The sequence below is a fragment of the Schistocerca serialis genome, chromosome 2 (genome assembly GCF_023864345.2).
Source record: "Schistocerca serialis cubense isolate TAMUIC-IGC-003099 chromosome 2, iqSchSeri2.2, whole genome shotgun sequence".
Lineage (NCBI taxonomy): Eukaryota > Metazoa > Arthropoda > Insecta > Orthoptera > Acrididae > Schistocerca > Schistocerca serialis.
The window spans coordinates 210,404,930-210,417,762 of NC_064639.1; the positions used below are offsets into that span (position 1 = coordinate 210,404,930).

At 45.8% G+C, this 12,833-nt stretch overlaps 1 protein-coding gene across 3 annotated transcripts in view; it reads left to right on the forward strand.

The window, feature by feature from the left end:
• Nucleotides 1-12,833, forward strand: part of LOC126456947 (disks large 1 tumor suppressor protein) — a 908,459-nt gene that overhangs the window by 496,780 nt on the left and 398,846 nt on the right. The gene's annotated exons all lie outside the window — the stretch shown is intronic.

Below are 12,833 nucleotides of genomic sequence, written 5' to 3' on the forward strand. Positions count from 1 at the left end.
AGTATGTTTTGTATTGTGAACTGATGTTTTGTGTGTTACGTGCTATCGCAACAAAAGCAATAAAAAAGAAGTGTAACTTCATGCGCCATGCGCGAATGGATCATATGGGGCTGCGGGAGGGGGGAATATAGTCGTACGAGACGTATCCTTCAACGCACATCGTAAGGTGGCCTCCGGGGCTATAGATGTACGAGGAGAGTTCAATAAGTAATGCAAAACATTTTCACTCTCGGGCAGTTTCGGTTGAAAAATGTGAAATTTGTTGTGGGACAGCGTGGAATATTGCCGCTTCAGCACCTATAGTTTCATGAAGTTCCGATAGATGATGGCGCTAAACGTAGCTTTCAAAATGGCGTCTGTAAAGGAGGTGAGTTCCAAGCAAAGAGCTGTCATTGAGTTACCTTTGGCGAAAGACCAGAGCATCGCAGATATTCATAGGCGTTTGCAGAATCTCTACGGAGACCTGGCAGTGAACAAAAGCACGATGAGTCGTTGGGCGAGGCGTCTGTCAACATCGTACCGAGGTCGCTCAAATCTATCAGATCTTCCGTGCGTCGTCCGACCGCACACGGCTATGTGCTGCCCACAGGAAACTGAAGAAACGACTTGAGCGTGTTCGTCGCCACAAAAATGCAAACGAACTTCTTCACCGTAACAACGCAAGGCCTCATCCAAGCCTGCGCACACGAGAGGATCTCACAAAACTTCACTGGAACGTTGTCCCTCATTCAGCCCGGGTCTCGCACCTTCGGACTTCCATGTGTTTGGCCTAATGAAGAATGCACTTTGCGGAAAGCGTACGTGGATGATGGGGAGGTTATTGATGCAGCAGGATGCAGGCTTCGACGTCAACCAGTCGAGTGGTACCATGCGGGCATACAGGCCTTCTCAGTAAGATGGCGTAATGCCGACGCATTGAACGGAGATTATGTTGAAAAACAGGGTTTTGTAGCCAGAAGAGTGGGTAACAATGTGGTATGTTACAAACGCAAATGAAACCAACCTGCTTTCAGAAAAAAAAATATGTTGCATTACTTATTGAACGCCCATGTAGATATGAAAAAAAAAAGAATTCGTGTAGGGGCCGTTTACGAACCGTATGTGTAGAACAGCATGCCCTTCATCGTTTGGTATGGCGCTCATCATACCTGACATTATTTATTGATGACGATGCTGCGTAAGAGAAAATGTCATCGTTCTCATAACCTGTACAGAATTTCTATTCCGTGCAATGAATGGGCATCTTGGTTTGTATGAGTGGTGATGAGTGCCGACGGGTGGAAGAAAGATTGCTGTATTGTTCAAATACAGTATTAATGACACACTGTTTCATTAAGTCACATCGGTAAAATACACAAATACGAAATGCGACGAGCAGATGTCAGCTGTAGGGAAGGTGACTGGACGACTAAAGTTTATTGATAGAGTGCTAGGAACATAACAGCGCACATGCAGTGTAAACCGCAGAGAGAACGTTTGTGCGATCTTGTGTTTGGGAACCCCAGGAGATTTCATAAAGGAAGACATCGAAGCAATATAGAGGCGTGCTGCTACATTTATTAACGGTCGATCAATACGAGAGTGCTACGGAAATGCTTTGCAGTTATAGATGGGAATCACTGGAGCCGAGAATGCAAGAAATTTAGGATCTCAGTCAACCTATCCCTATATGGACGCAGACGTGCTGGCGTGAATCTCGCGGGAGAATAGTGCGGGAAGCTGTCACAGGCGACGCAAGCGAAGCATTGTATGGGCAGAATCATTGGCCGAGGTATTTACCTGTCGGCAACGATAAGCCACAGCCGTTGTTCTTGCTCTGATGTCAGCTACCTGGGACCTGGCCTTCGCCTGGTACATGCTCTGTTGCGCATGCTTGATTGTTACGTTCAGTCGCTCGGCGCTAGTCGCATTCGGTGTTTATCGCCGTGCTCTTCTCTTCACGGTTGTCACGCTCTCTGTCCCTCCATAGATAGTGTTTCGTTCCCTCCTCAGTGCTTCGCCTCCCCGACAATGACGGTTAGGGGCGTTATCACGCCCTGTGCAGATGTAAACAGAAAGTTCAGAGAATCAGCAGTTGCGAAAACCTGCAGAATAATTGTACTATCTCGAACGTGCATCTCGCGGAAGGATCGCAAGGACAAAATAAGGGTGGCTAGCCTTCGTACAGAGGCCTAGGAGCTATAGTTTTCCTCTCGCTCTATTTGCGAGCGGAACAGGCAAGGAAATTAAAGGTAAAACCCTTTAGGTTGTCAGATCACGTCATGTTCTTCTTCAATTTCTTCTTACATTGTTGACATTTCGATCCCTCTACTGGGAACAACTGGTGAAATGAAATGATCGTATGGGACTGATGACCCAGAGTCCCTAGGTGGGGAAGTTGGGTTGTCGAGTTGCAAGTATTTTTAGCTGACGCCACATTCGTCGACTTGCGTATCAATGGTAATGAAACGATGACGAGGATAACCCAACACCCAGTCCCCGAGCGGAGAAAATCTCCGGCCCGACAGGTAATCGAACCCAAGCACGCTGCGTGGCAGACGCGCTGACCACTCAGCAAAGGGGGCGGACAGTCAACTAGTGATCACAGTTTGCTGAACACTGTGTATGGGTTCTTCTGTTGTAGTGAAAGATTGAGGATAATTGAAAGAATTTCAACTTTCAGTTACAGAGCGTATCACAAAATTTTAAAAGTTTCTCTCGGATGAACCTGCTCTATTGGAGCATAACAAAAAAATTCCCCTATTAATATTAATATTCCAACACAATATTCATAACTAGGGCCCTGGCTCTAGTAGCTGACTGCGTATGAAAAATTGAACTCACTGCTACAAACAAGGTCAGCCGTTCCGAGCGTGAGTCAATGAAGCAAAGATAATCCGACACACAAATAAGAATAAACATAGAGCCTAACTTCACCCAGAAATCTACTACATAAAATATGAGTACTTGTTTGTGTGTCATCTTTGCTTTCCTATACCATTCGTTCGATTACGATGAAACATTGAAACTTTGGTGCGTAGTTGTACTCCGGACCACAAAGTTGTCTGCCCATAGGGGTAGAGGTAAAAAGAGGGTTGCACAGAGGCTTCATTCCGGAATGTCTAGAGCAATTTCAGTCAAATTTTGTGTATATAGATGGCTCAATGTTTGTATAAAAATATTGTGGGGGTCGGCGTGGGGAACGAGAAGACATAATACTTTTTAAAAAAAAATTCGATAATGACCGATATTAGTGTGAGATCCATAGTTCTCGGGTCACAAGGCTTACGGGTGACGATCATGTTGACGTTTCACCCCTATAGTTAGGGTTAGGATAGGGTGCATATCTCTGTAAAAACTGAAGGAATTTGTACCAAAATTGGCACTCGTATCTCCTGCCATCTGGAAACATTTACTATGACAGTAAGGCACCACTAGTAATCCTATAGTTTAAGGTGGACGTGGAAGAGAGTGACATATAAGCATAAGTCAACAACTTCTGGAGCAACTTCATCCATTGATAGATTTCAACATAGATAATGTTGGGGGGAGAGCAAACACACAGAAAATGCAACAGGTCTACTAAAGAGATTGCATACACCATACTTGTGCGCCCTTTTCAGGAATATTACTATGCGGTGTGGGATCCGCATCAGATAAGACTGACGCAGAAGTTCAAAGAAGGGTAGCACGTTTTAAATTATCACGAAGTAGGCGAGAGTGTGCCACAGATATGATACGCGAATTGGGGTGGCAGTCATTAAAACAAAGGCTTTTTCGTTGCGGTAGGATCTTCTCATGAAATTTCAATCGCCAATTTTGCCCTCAGAGTGTGAAAATATTTTGTTGGCGCCCACCTACATAGGGAAGGATGATCATCAGAATAAAGTGCGAGAAATCAGAACTCGCACGGAAAAATTTCAAGTGTTCGTTTTTCCCGCGCGCTGTTCGAGTGTGGAACGGTAGAGAAATATCTTGAAGGTGTGTCCAAGAACCCTTTGCCAGGCACGTAATTGTGAATTGCAGAGTAGTGGTGCAGATATAGATGTAGAACAACATTTGATTTGTATGTGACTCATTATTTGTGTAAAAATGCTGTAGGAGTAAGAGAGTTCTACTACTGTTAGGGATGTTAGTGACGATGAGATGTGATCTGCAGAAACGTCCGATAGCGACCTGTTGATACTGACTTGGAATACTGTAAAAGTATGAAGGGCAATCTCTTATTTGCTTTGTTCAGTGCACCTACCACATCGTGACAATGAGCACTGCAGCGAGTCAATAATTTTGCCAGCGGGGCCAAGGATCGTACCACGTGGCTCAACACCGCAGACACATTTAACGTCCTCTCTGGAGTGGCAGGATGTTCAGAGCTGAGTATCAAGCAGTTTCCAGCGACATTCCTTTCTCTCGAAGCTGGTGGCACAGTTACAAGTATCCTCAGAATTCAAATGAAACAGCAGGGCAAAATGCATAAATTTGTGAAATATATGTGACACGGTACGCGGGCGAAGCCGTATGCAAACAGCTATTTATGAATAAAAAGAAAGTTTACAAATGGTTGAAATGGCTCTGAGCACTATGCGACTTAACTTCCGAGGTCATCAGTCGCCTAGAACTTAGAACTAATTAAACCTAACTAACCTAAGGACATCACACACATCCATGCCCGAGGCAGGATTCGAATCTGCGACTTGAGCGGTCGCTCGGCGAAAGTTTACACTCCATAATTAATTGATAATAAGGAACAACGCAATCGCTTATTTCTCCAAGCAAAATTGAAAGATCGACATTTGAACTAATACATCGCTATATTTTACCAAAAATGAGTCAACACTAACTTCAGCAATCTTGTCCTGGCGCTAATAAGATGCGCGACAGTTGGAAACGAACCCAAGTCCGGGACTGACGGGTATCAATAGTCGTTTTCTTCGAGTTGTGGGTGGTTTTTTTTTCCTCTCCAACAGTAGCGAGTTGAAGTCTCCGTGCTGTTGCCCGTTGTCCTCTGTCTTCACCTCCCTTGCATCCGTCATCCAGGTAGCCCTACAGTAAGTACTTCTTTCTCAGGAGCTCGAAGCTGGGTAGCGCTTCGGAACTCTCAGTCTACCAGAATATGTACAGATTTTGACACAAACATTAATAGAAGATTTCCTTCTCACTTGTTGCTTTTCTCCCATCATTTAGGAAACGTTTGCAATACATTGCCCTAGGTCTGCAATTTGAATTAATATTTCAAGGGGTGAGGGGGATGAAATGAACGGATGTAACTGAACCGTTACAACTGTCACAGACCACAGTCGTGTCCACTTATTAAAGGAAGTTTTCTTGCGCTAGTTCTGAAGAAGTGAGGTTTTTGTGTATACTTTTTTCGACTATTATTGGTGGGCTATCACAATTGGATAGGAACCTAAAGAGGGAGAGAAAGATAGGGTGAATTTTATCAAAATACACTACTGGCCATTAAAATTGCTACACCACGAAGATGATGTGCTACAGACGCGAAATTTAACCGACAGGAAGAAGATGCTGTGATACGCAAATGATTAGCCTTTCAGAGCATTCACAAAAGGTTGGCGCCGGTGGTGACACCTACAACGTGCAGACATGAGGAAAGTTTCCAGCCGATTTCTCATACACGAACAGCGGTTGACCGGCGTTGCCTAGTGAAACGTTGTTGTGATGCCTCGTGTAAGGAGGAGAAATGCGTACCATCACGTTTCCGACTTTGATAAAAGTCGGATTGTAGCCTATCGCGATTGCGGTTTATCGTATCGCGACATTGCTGCTCGCGTTGGTCGAGATACAATGACTGTTAGCAGAATATGGAATCTGTGGGTTCAGGAGGGTAATATGGAACGCCGTGCTGGATCCCAACGGCCTCCTATCACTAGCAGTCGAGATGATAGGCACCTTATCCGCATGGCTGTAACGGATCGTGCAGCCACGTCTCGATCCCTGAGTCAACATATGGGGACGTTTGCAAGACAACAACCATCTGCACGAACAGTTCGACGACTTTGCAGCAGCATGGACTATCAGCCTTGACGCTGCATCACAGACAGGAGCGCCTGCGATGGTGTACTCAACGACGAACCTGGGTGCACGAATGACAAAACGTCATTTTTTCGGATGAATCCAGGTTCTGTTTACAGCATCATGATGTGGTCGCATCCGTGTTTGGCGACATCGCGGTGAACGCACATTGGAAGCGTGTATTCGTCATCGCCATACTGGCGTATCACCCGGCGTGATGGTATGCGGTGCCATTGGTTACACGTCTGGGTCACCTCTTGTTCGCATTGACGGCACTTTGAACAGTGGACGTTACATTTCAGATGTGTTACGACCCGTGGCTCTACCCTTCATTCGATCCCTGCGAAACCCTACATTTCAGCAGGATAATGCACGACCGCATGTTGCAGGTCCTGTACGGGCCTTTCTGGATACAGGAAATGTTCGACTGCTGCCCTGGCCAGCAGATTCTCTAGATCTCTCACCAACTGAAAACGTCTGGTCAATGGTGGCCCAGCAACTGGCTCGTCACAATACTCCAGTCACTACTCTTGATGAACTGTGGTATCGTGTTGAAGCCGCATGGGCAGCTGTACCTGTACACGCCATCCAAGCTCTGTTTGACTCAATGCCCAGGCATACCAAGGACGTTATTACGGCCAGAGGTGTTTGTTCTGGGTACTGATTTCTCAGGATCTATGCACTGAAATTGCATGAAAATGTAATCACATGTCAGTTCTAGTACAATATATTTGTCCAATGAATACACGTTTTTCATCTGCATTTCTTCTTGGGGTAGCAATTTTAATGGCCAGTAGTGTATTGTTGTCGATTAGCAGAGGCTTCCTGGTAGTAGTTTGCATTTCTAACACACCGTGGCTGAGTACTTAGTTCCTTGATGGCGGAAAGCCAGGAATCTGGAAGCCTATTGCGTCTTTTGACATTACGTCTGGCCTTAGAAATCTCAACCGCTTCTCGGAGTTTCGTTCTATAAATGTTGTATTCCTTTGCTAGCGCTCGTATGTTATTGAATTCTGCAAGGTGATTCTCATTAACGTTTAGTAACGTCCGAAGCGACGTAGATGACGCAGAGACAAGTAATTCAATACAAGATACATGGGGTTGCAAAACTGGTTGACAGATGTTGAACATTTGACGTCGCCAGATGTATGTCGTCGCACGTGCAGCGGTTGTGTCTATCGGACTGCTGCACCTGATAATCCCAATCCAATGAAGTATTCATGTCAGTGTGGCTCCGCGCCTACATGTAGAACTTTGGCGAGTGGCGTCAGGGTTCGAGTTATCACTCTGGCAGGCAGTATTTTTTTCCTGTTGTTAGAGAATTTTGTGTTTACATTGAAGTACTAATTTACTAATTTATTTACCGGTCTCGACATCTCCGGTGGTTTATTGCAAAGTACAGCACAAAAAAAAAACCATATCGCGCCACAGGTAAATCAGTATGAGGTTTCGAAATACATTATTACTAGTAAATACCCACATTTTCTTTGCTACATAATGCCCGTAAACAGAACGAGAAGGGGAAAAGAAAGAAACATAGCATAAGAACGGCTTTTGCTTGGCTACAGCGAGGACAATAATTTTGTAACTTCTACATTTATAACAGCTCACATTTACAACAGGTGTTCTAAGTTTGCACCGCCTGCTTGAATGAAAGTATTGCATCGCTCAATAATCCCTTCACGCAGGCGCTCGAAAACATCCTATGTATTTTGGATGTGATGTCAAACGTTCAACATTTATCATCCATTTTTGGGGTATTTCCCAGCATTTGAGGCACAATGTTTAATATTAAATTACTTGACTCAGCGTCGTCTACGTCGCTAAGGGTTTTTTAAACGTTAATAAGAATCATCCTGTCTGTATGTCATAACTGCAGTTCTCCTGGTATTCCACCGAGCGAGGTGGTGAGGTGGTTAGCACATTGGACTCGCATTCGGGAGGACGACGGTTCAAACAGCATCCGGCCATCCAGGTTTAGGGTTCCCATGATTTGCTTAAATCGCTTCAGCCAAATGCCGGGATGGTTCCTTTGAAATGCCACGGCCGATTTCCTTCCCTATCATTGACACACTCTGAGATTGTGCTCCGTCTCCAGTGACCTCGATGTCGACGGGACGTTAAACCCAATCTTCCTTTCCTTCTTCCTTTTCGGGTACCGCAGATTTCGTTTTAGACACGTATGGTATTCGGGCTCTTTAATAAGTTCTTTTACTGTCCTTCCAATTTCACCTGCATACACTCCGCCACACTCAAAAGTCACCTCATAGACTCCCACAGTGTGGAGCCGAACATGTGCGTCCGTTTTGCTTCGGAAACAGTCTTTTTAATTTGCGTTGGGAGAAAAATACTTTTTTTGATGCTAAACGGACGCATCTGCTCGCCTCCACACTGCAAGAACCCATGAAGTGGCATGTGGCTGTGGAAACGTGTGCATAGGGAAAACTAGAAGGATTTTGCCTTCATTGACAACAGCTAGGAAAGCCTGTACAATTGCAGGAAAGGGAACGACGAGCAATGACTGGCGGATGGTGCTTGTAGATGTAACATAAAAGTAAAATAAAAACGTGACGCTGTGTAGAAGTGTTGGCTTAGAGATCCGGACGGGTGGTCCAGTCGCAAAATTAGAACAGGCGTCTTCTATGCTCGATCACAATGGCGCCGTTCCTTCGCGACGTATAGTGTACAGTCATTTAACTATGATATGCGGATTTAAAATTCGCGATTGTGTTGATGATAGCGGAACGAGGGAAAGATTGAAACCCGGTCGTCGAGCATGACCGACCCATCTCAGCTGACTCGAAACTGCCACTGATTCCTTACCTGAATGGTGGGTTAAATCGCAGGATTATGTGATATTCTTCTCAGGTTTGCAGGAAGATCTTCAAGTCGACACAATATTTCGACGGTCAACTGGTCCTTATTTTCAGTTCAGACGCAGCTGTTGCTGAGTCGTGTCGACCAGACGTCACGCTAGAGTTGGCGACTCCAAATGGGCCAGTAGAGAGTAATATGTCGTGAGTGCTGCCTCAGCTATAAACGATACGAGCAGCACCGCCGGTGGTGAATGGTAACAAAAACGAGGTTTCGCTGACGTGACTAACTGTTACAATCTTCTGCCGATTGTGTTAAACAACGTCGTGTGTTTTAATACAAGTCAGCGCATGTTTGCACGACTTGCTCAGAGAACAACGCTTGTCCCTACTGAAAAGATTATCACCGAGCCTAATTTTAATGAATTCCTCTATGACACAACCCATTGAAATTGAGTAAGACGATTAAACAAGATCCTCTAAGCGTCAGCACATGTCTCTCATATCGTATCATACGAGGACCGTTCGGAAAACATGATCCTATCGGTCGCTAAATGGAGACCACATTGAAAATAAAAAATGTTTTATTTGCAACAATTAGCTAAAAATTCCAGCTACTTCTCTACGTAGACATTTTTCGTAACCTTAAACCAACTTTCCAATTCCCTCGTCATAGAAGTCCGCTGCCTTTGATTTCCGCTGATTGTCTGCGCTGGTCCACTGTGCCAAAATGTTTATCATAGCAAACGGTTCATGTGAACAGAGATGAAACTCAGGGGGAGTCAATAACGGGCTGTATTGTAGGTGACCAAACAATTCTCATCGAAAACGCTGCAGGAGTATCTTCACTGCCCTTCCATCGTGTGACCGAAAATTGTCCTGAGTGAGGACATGCATGACAGTTATATTACGTGGGCTGCGTGACATCAGGCGAAATCTGTCACCAGGTCCTCATACTTGGCAGAGGACTCTCGGTCTAGGCATCTTTACATGTTCACTGTGCGCTCTAAACTGAAAAGGGCCACGTGACACTATCGCCGGGCATACTTGAGACACTGCCCAACAGGTCAGTGCAAAGCTTCATCGGATTTTCACTGTGGTTTCCATTTCGCACCCTGTCTGACCTTACTTTTCGAATAGCCCTTCGTATTATTTAACGATACTCTCATGATAGAAAAACGATGTGCCCGCTAATAAACCAGACGCCGTACGCTCTAGACTCAACTCAGCCATCCACGAATTTATCATCAAGTTTTACTCGCGAGAATTTAACACTACCAGAGCTGTTGTATCTGCATGGCTTCATGTTTTATGCACCTGATGGATGGAAACCTGTGTGTAAAATATTACGACGTAAGGTTGATGTACACTCATGCTCATAAATTAAGGATAATTGCAGAATGTGGTGCCACACAGCGTGGCATTACGCAAGACTGGCGCTAATAGCGTAGGCACATAGGGAACACACACGACACAAATCTGTAAGTCCACGGTATTGGTGGTAAGTTGAGAAAACCGTCCCGAAACACATGTACTACAAAACGCCACTGTTTCCTGCGCATGTACCCCGACATCAGTATGGGATATGATCACCATGCAGACATACACAGGCCAATCAACGGGTTGGCGTACTCTGGATCAGGTGGTCGAGCAGCTGCTGTGGTATAGCCTCCCATTCTTGCACCAGTGCCTGTCGGAGCTCCGGAAGTGTCCTGGGGGTTTGAAGACGTGCAGCGATACGTCGACCGAGAGCATCCCGGACATGCTCGATGGGGTTTAGGTCTGGAGAACAGGCAGGCCACTCCATTCGCCTGATATCTTCTGTTTCAAGGTACTCCTCCACGATGGCAGCTCGGTGGGGCCGTGCGTTATCATCCATCAGGAGGAAAGTGGGACCCACTGCACCCCTGAAAAGGCGGACATACTGGTGCAAAATGACGTCCCGATACACCTGACCTGTTACAGTTCCTCTGTCAAAGAAATGCTGGGTTGTACGTGCACCAATCGTAATCCCACCCCACACCATCAAACCACGACCTCCATACAGGTCCCTTTCAAGGACATTAAGGGGTTGGTATCTGGTTCCTGGTTCACGCGAGATGAAATCCCAGCGAGAATCACTGTTCAGACTATACCTGCACTCGTCCGTGAACATAACCTGGGACCACTGTTCCAGTGACCATGTACACTGCTCTTGACACCAGGCTTTAAGGGCTCTCCTGTGACCAGGGGTCAGTGGAATGCACCTCGTAGGTCTCCGGGCGAATAAACCATGTCTGTTAAGTCGTCTGTAGACTGTGTGTCTGGAGACAACTGTTCCAGTGGCTGCGGTAAGGTCCTGAGCAAGGCTATCTGCAGTACTTCGTGGCCGTCTGTGGGCACTGATGGTGAGATATCGGTCTTCTTGTGGTGTTGTACAATGTGGACGTCCTGTAATGTAGCGCCTGGACACGTTTCCTGTCTGCTGGAATCGTTGCCATAATCTTGAGATCACACTTTGTGGCACACGGAGGGCCCGTGCTAAGACCTGCTGTGTTTGACCAGCCTCTCGTTGCCCTAGTATTCTACCCCTCATAACGTCATCAATATGTGTCCTTTGAGCCATGCGCATGAGGACTGCTGCCAGCACCACCGTGCGACGACCGCAGTCAGATACACCGCATGGTCATACCCCGATGTGATTTAAACCCGCAAACCGCCCACCAGAGCGTTATTTCACCATGTATCAGCATTATCCTTAATTTATGAGCATGAGTGTTGTCCTGTGATCGTGCGAATGTGGCGTATTTGTTGGCCTCCCGCTCCGAACAGCGCACTGTAAGCCTACCATCATTTTCCTCCCAGTGTACGTGATTGAGAACGGCAAACAGAGGTTCTCACCAAGTTACTATAGTTGTTGCTTTTACTGCAAGGCCGACCTGGCTTGGTTCTCTGGGCTTGGGAAGAGGGCTCTTGTAGAGCCCGCTGACTTGCAGATAAACGTGGACCACTTTCAAGGCAGTCCACTGTCTGTCCTCTACACGCAAATTCCTCGTAATGAAATCCTACTTGTGGACTTTCCTTCAGGTGAAGTTCATCAATATTCATATGCTGCAGATTAAATTACAAAACGTTTGTTTGGAAAGCTTCACATAAGTTTCTACTCCGTGTAGGCTCTGCTATACGTTTAGAACACTCTTTTTCTTTTTTCTAGGGAAACACCGTGGTCCATAGGTAATACTATCGTCATTATTCTTTCCTCGTGAGCACTGCATCTCTCGGAGGCGACAGTAATCTCTTCTGCCTGTCAGTGTAAAGCTCTCTGGACCTTCGTTATCGCTAGTGCCAACGAGCTGCGCTTTTAATGCGAACTCAATGCAAATTCTTTCTTTTTTCTCTCTTTTTTTTCTCTCTCTCGCAAAACCCAAGCGAAGCGCCGTTTGATTAAAATTAATGGACTCCAGCGCCAGCTTCAAATACAATTTTGCGAATGCCACTACCCGTAGTACTTCGCGTCCTTTTGTCTTCCATGGACGCTGGAGGAATTAGGCTGCTGCTTATCGCGAAACGAGAATTGGCGTTCATCTCGACTACACTGAGTCTCTTTCTCAAAATAAATGAATCAACAGAATTCTTGCATAGCTTTAAATGAAAAATGTACCTCACATGGAAAGTGTTAAGGATGTTTCAGGTGAAGTGTTCTTTTCTGAAACTTACAAGATAATAAGTGAAAAGAATATTTTCTTTTTTTAGAGCTTTCGCCGTTTATTGTGAACTCTAACGCGTCGGGCTCCTCGAATCACTTCACCATGACGTCCTCGATTGGCATCTGTGACGTAGTCGGTCGACCGCTGCGCGGTTTGTCTGCAATGTCCGTTTCTCTGTTACCAAACTAAAAAAACTAAAACGAAACTCCGTCCGAACAGGCCATGAAGGTCCAACGGAACCGACCGGCCGCCGTGTGATCCTCAGCGTACAGGCGTCACTGGATGCGGATATGGAGGGGCATGAGGTCAACACACCGCCCTC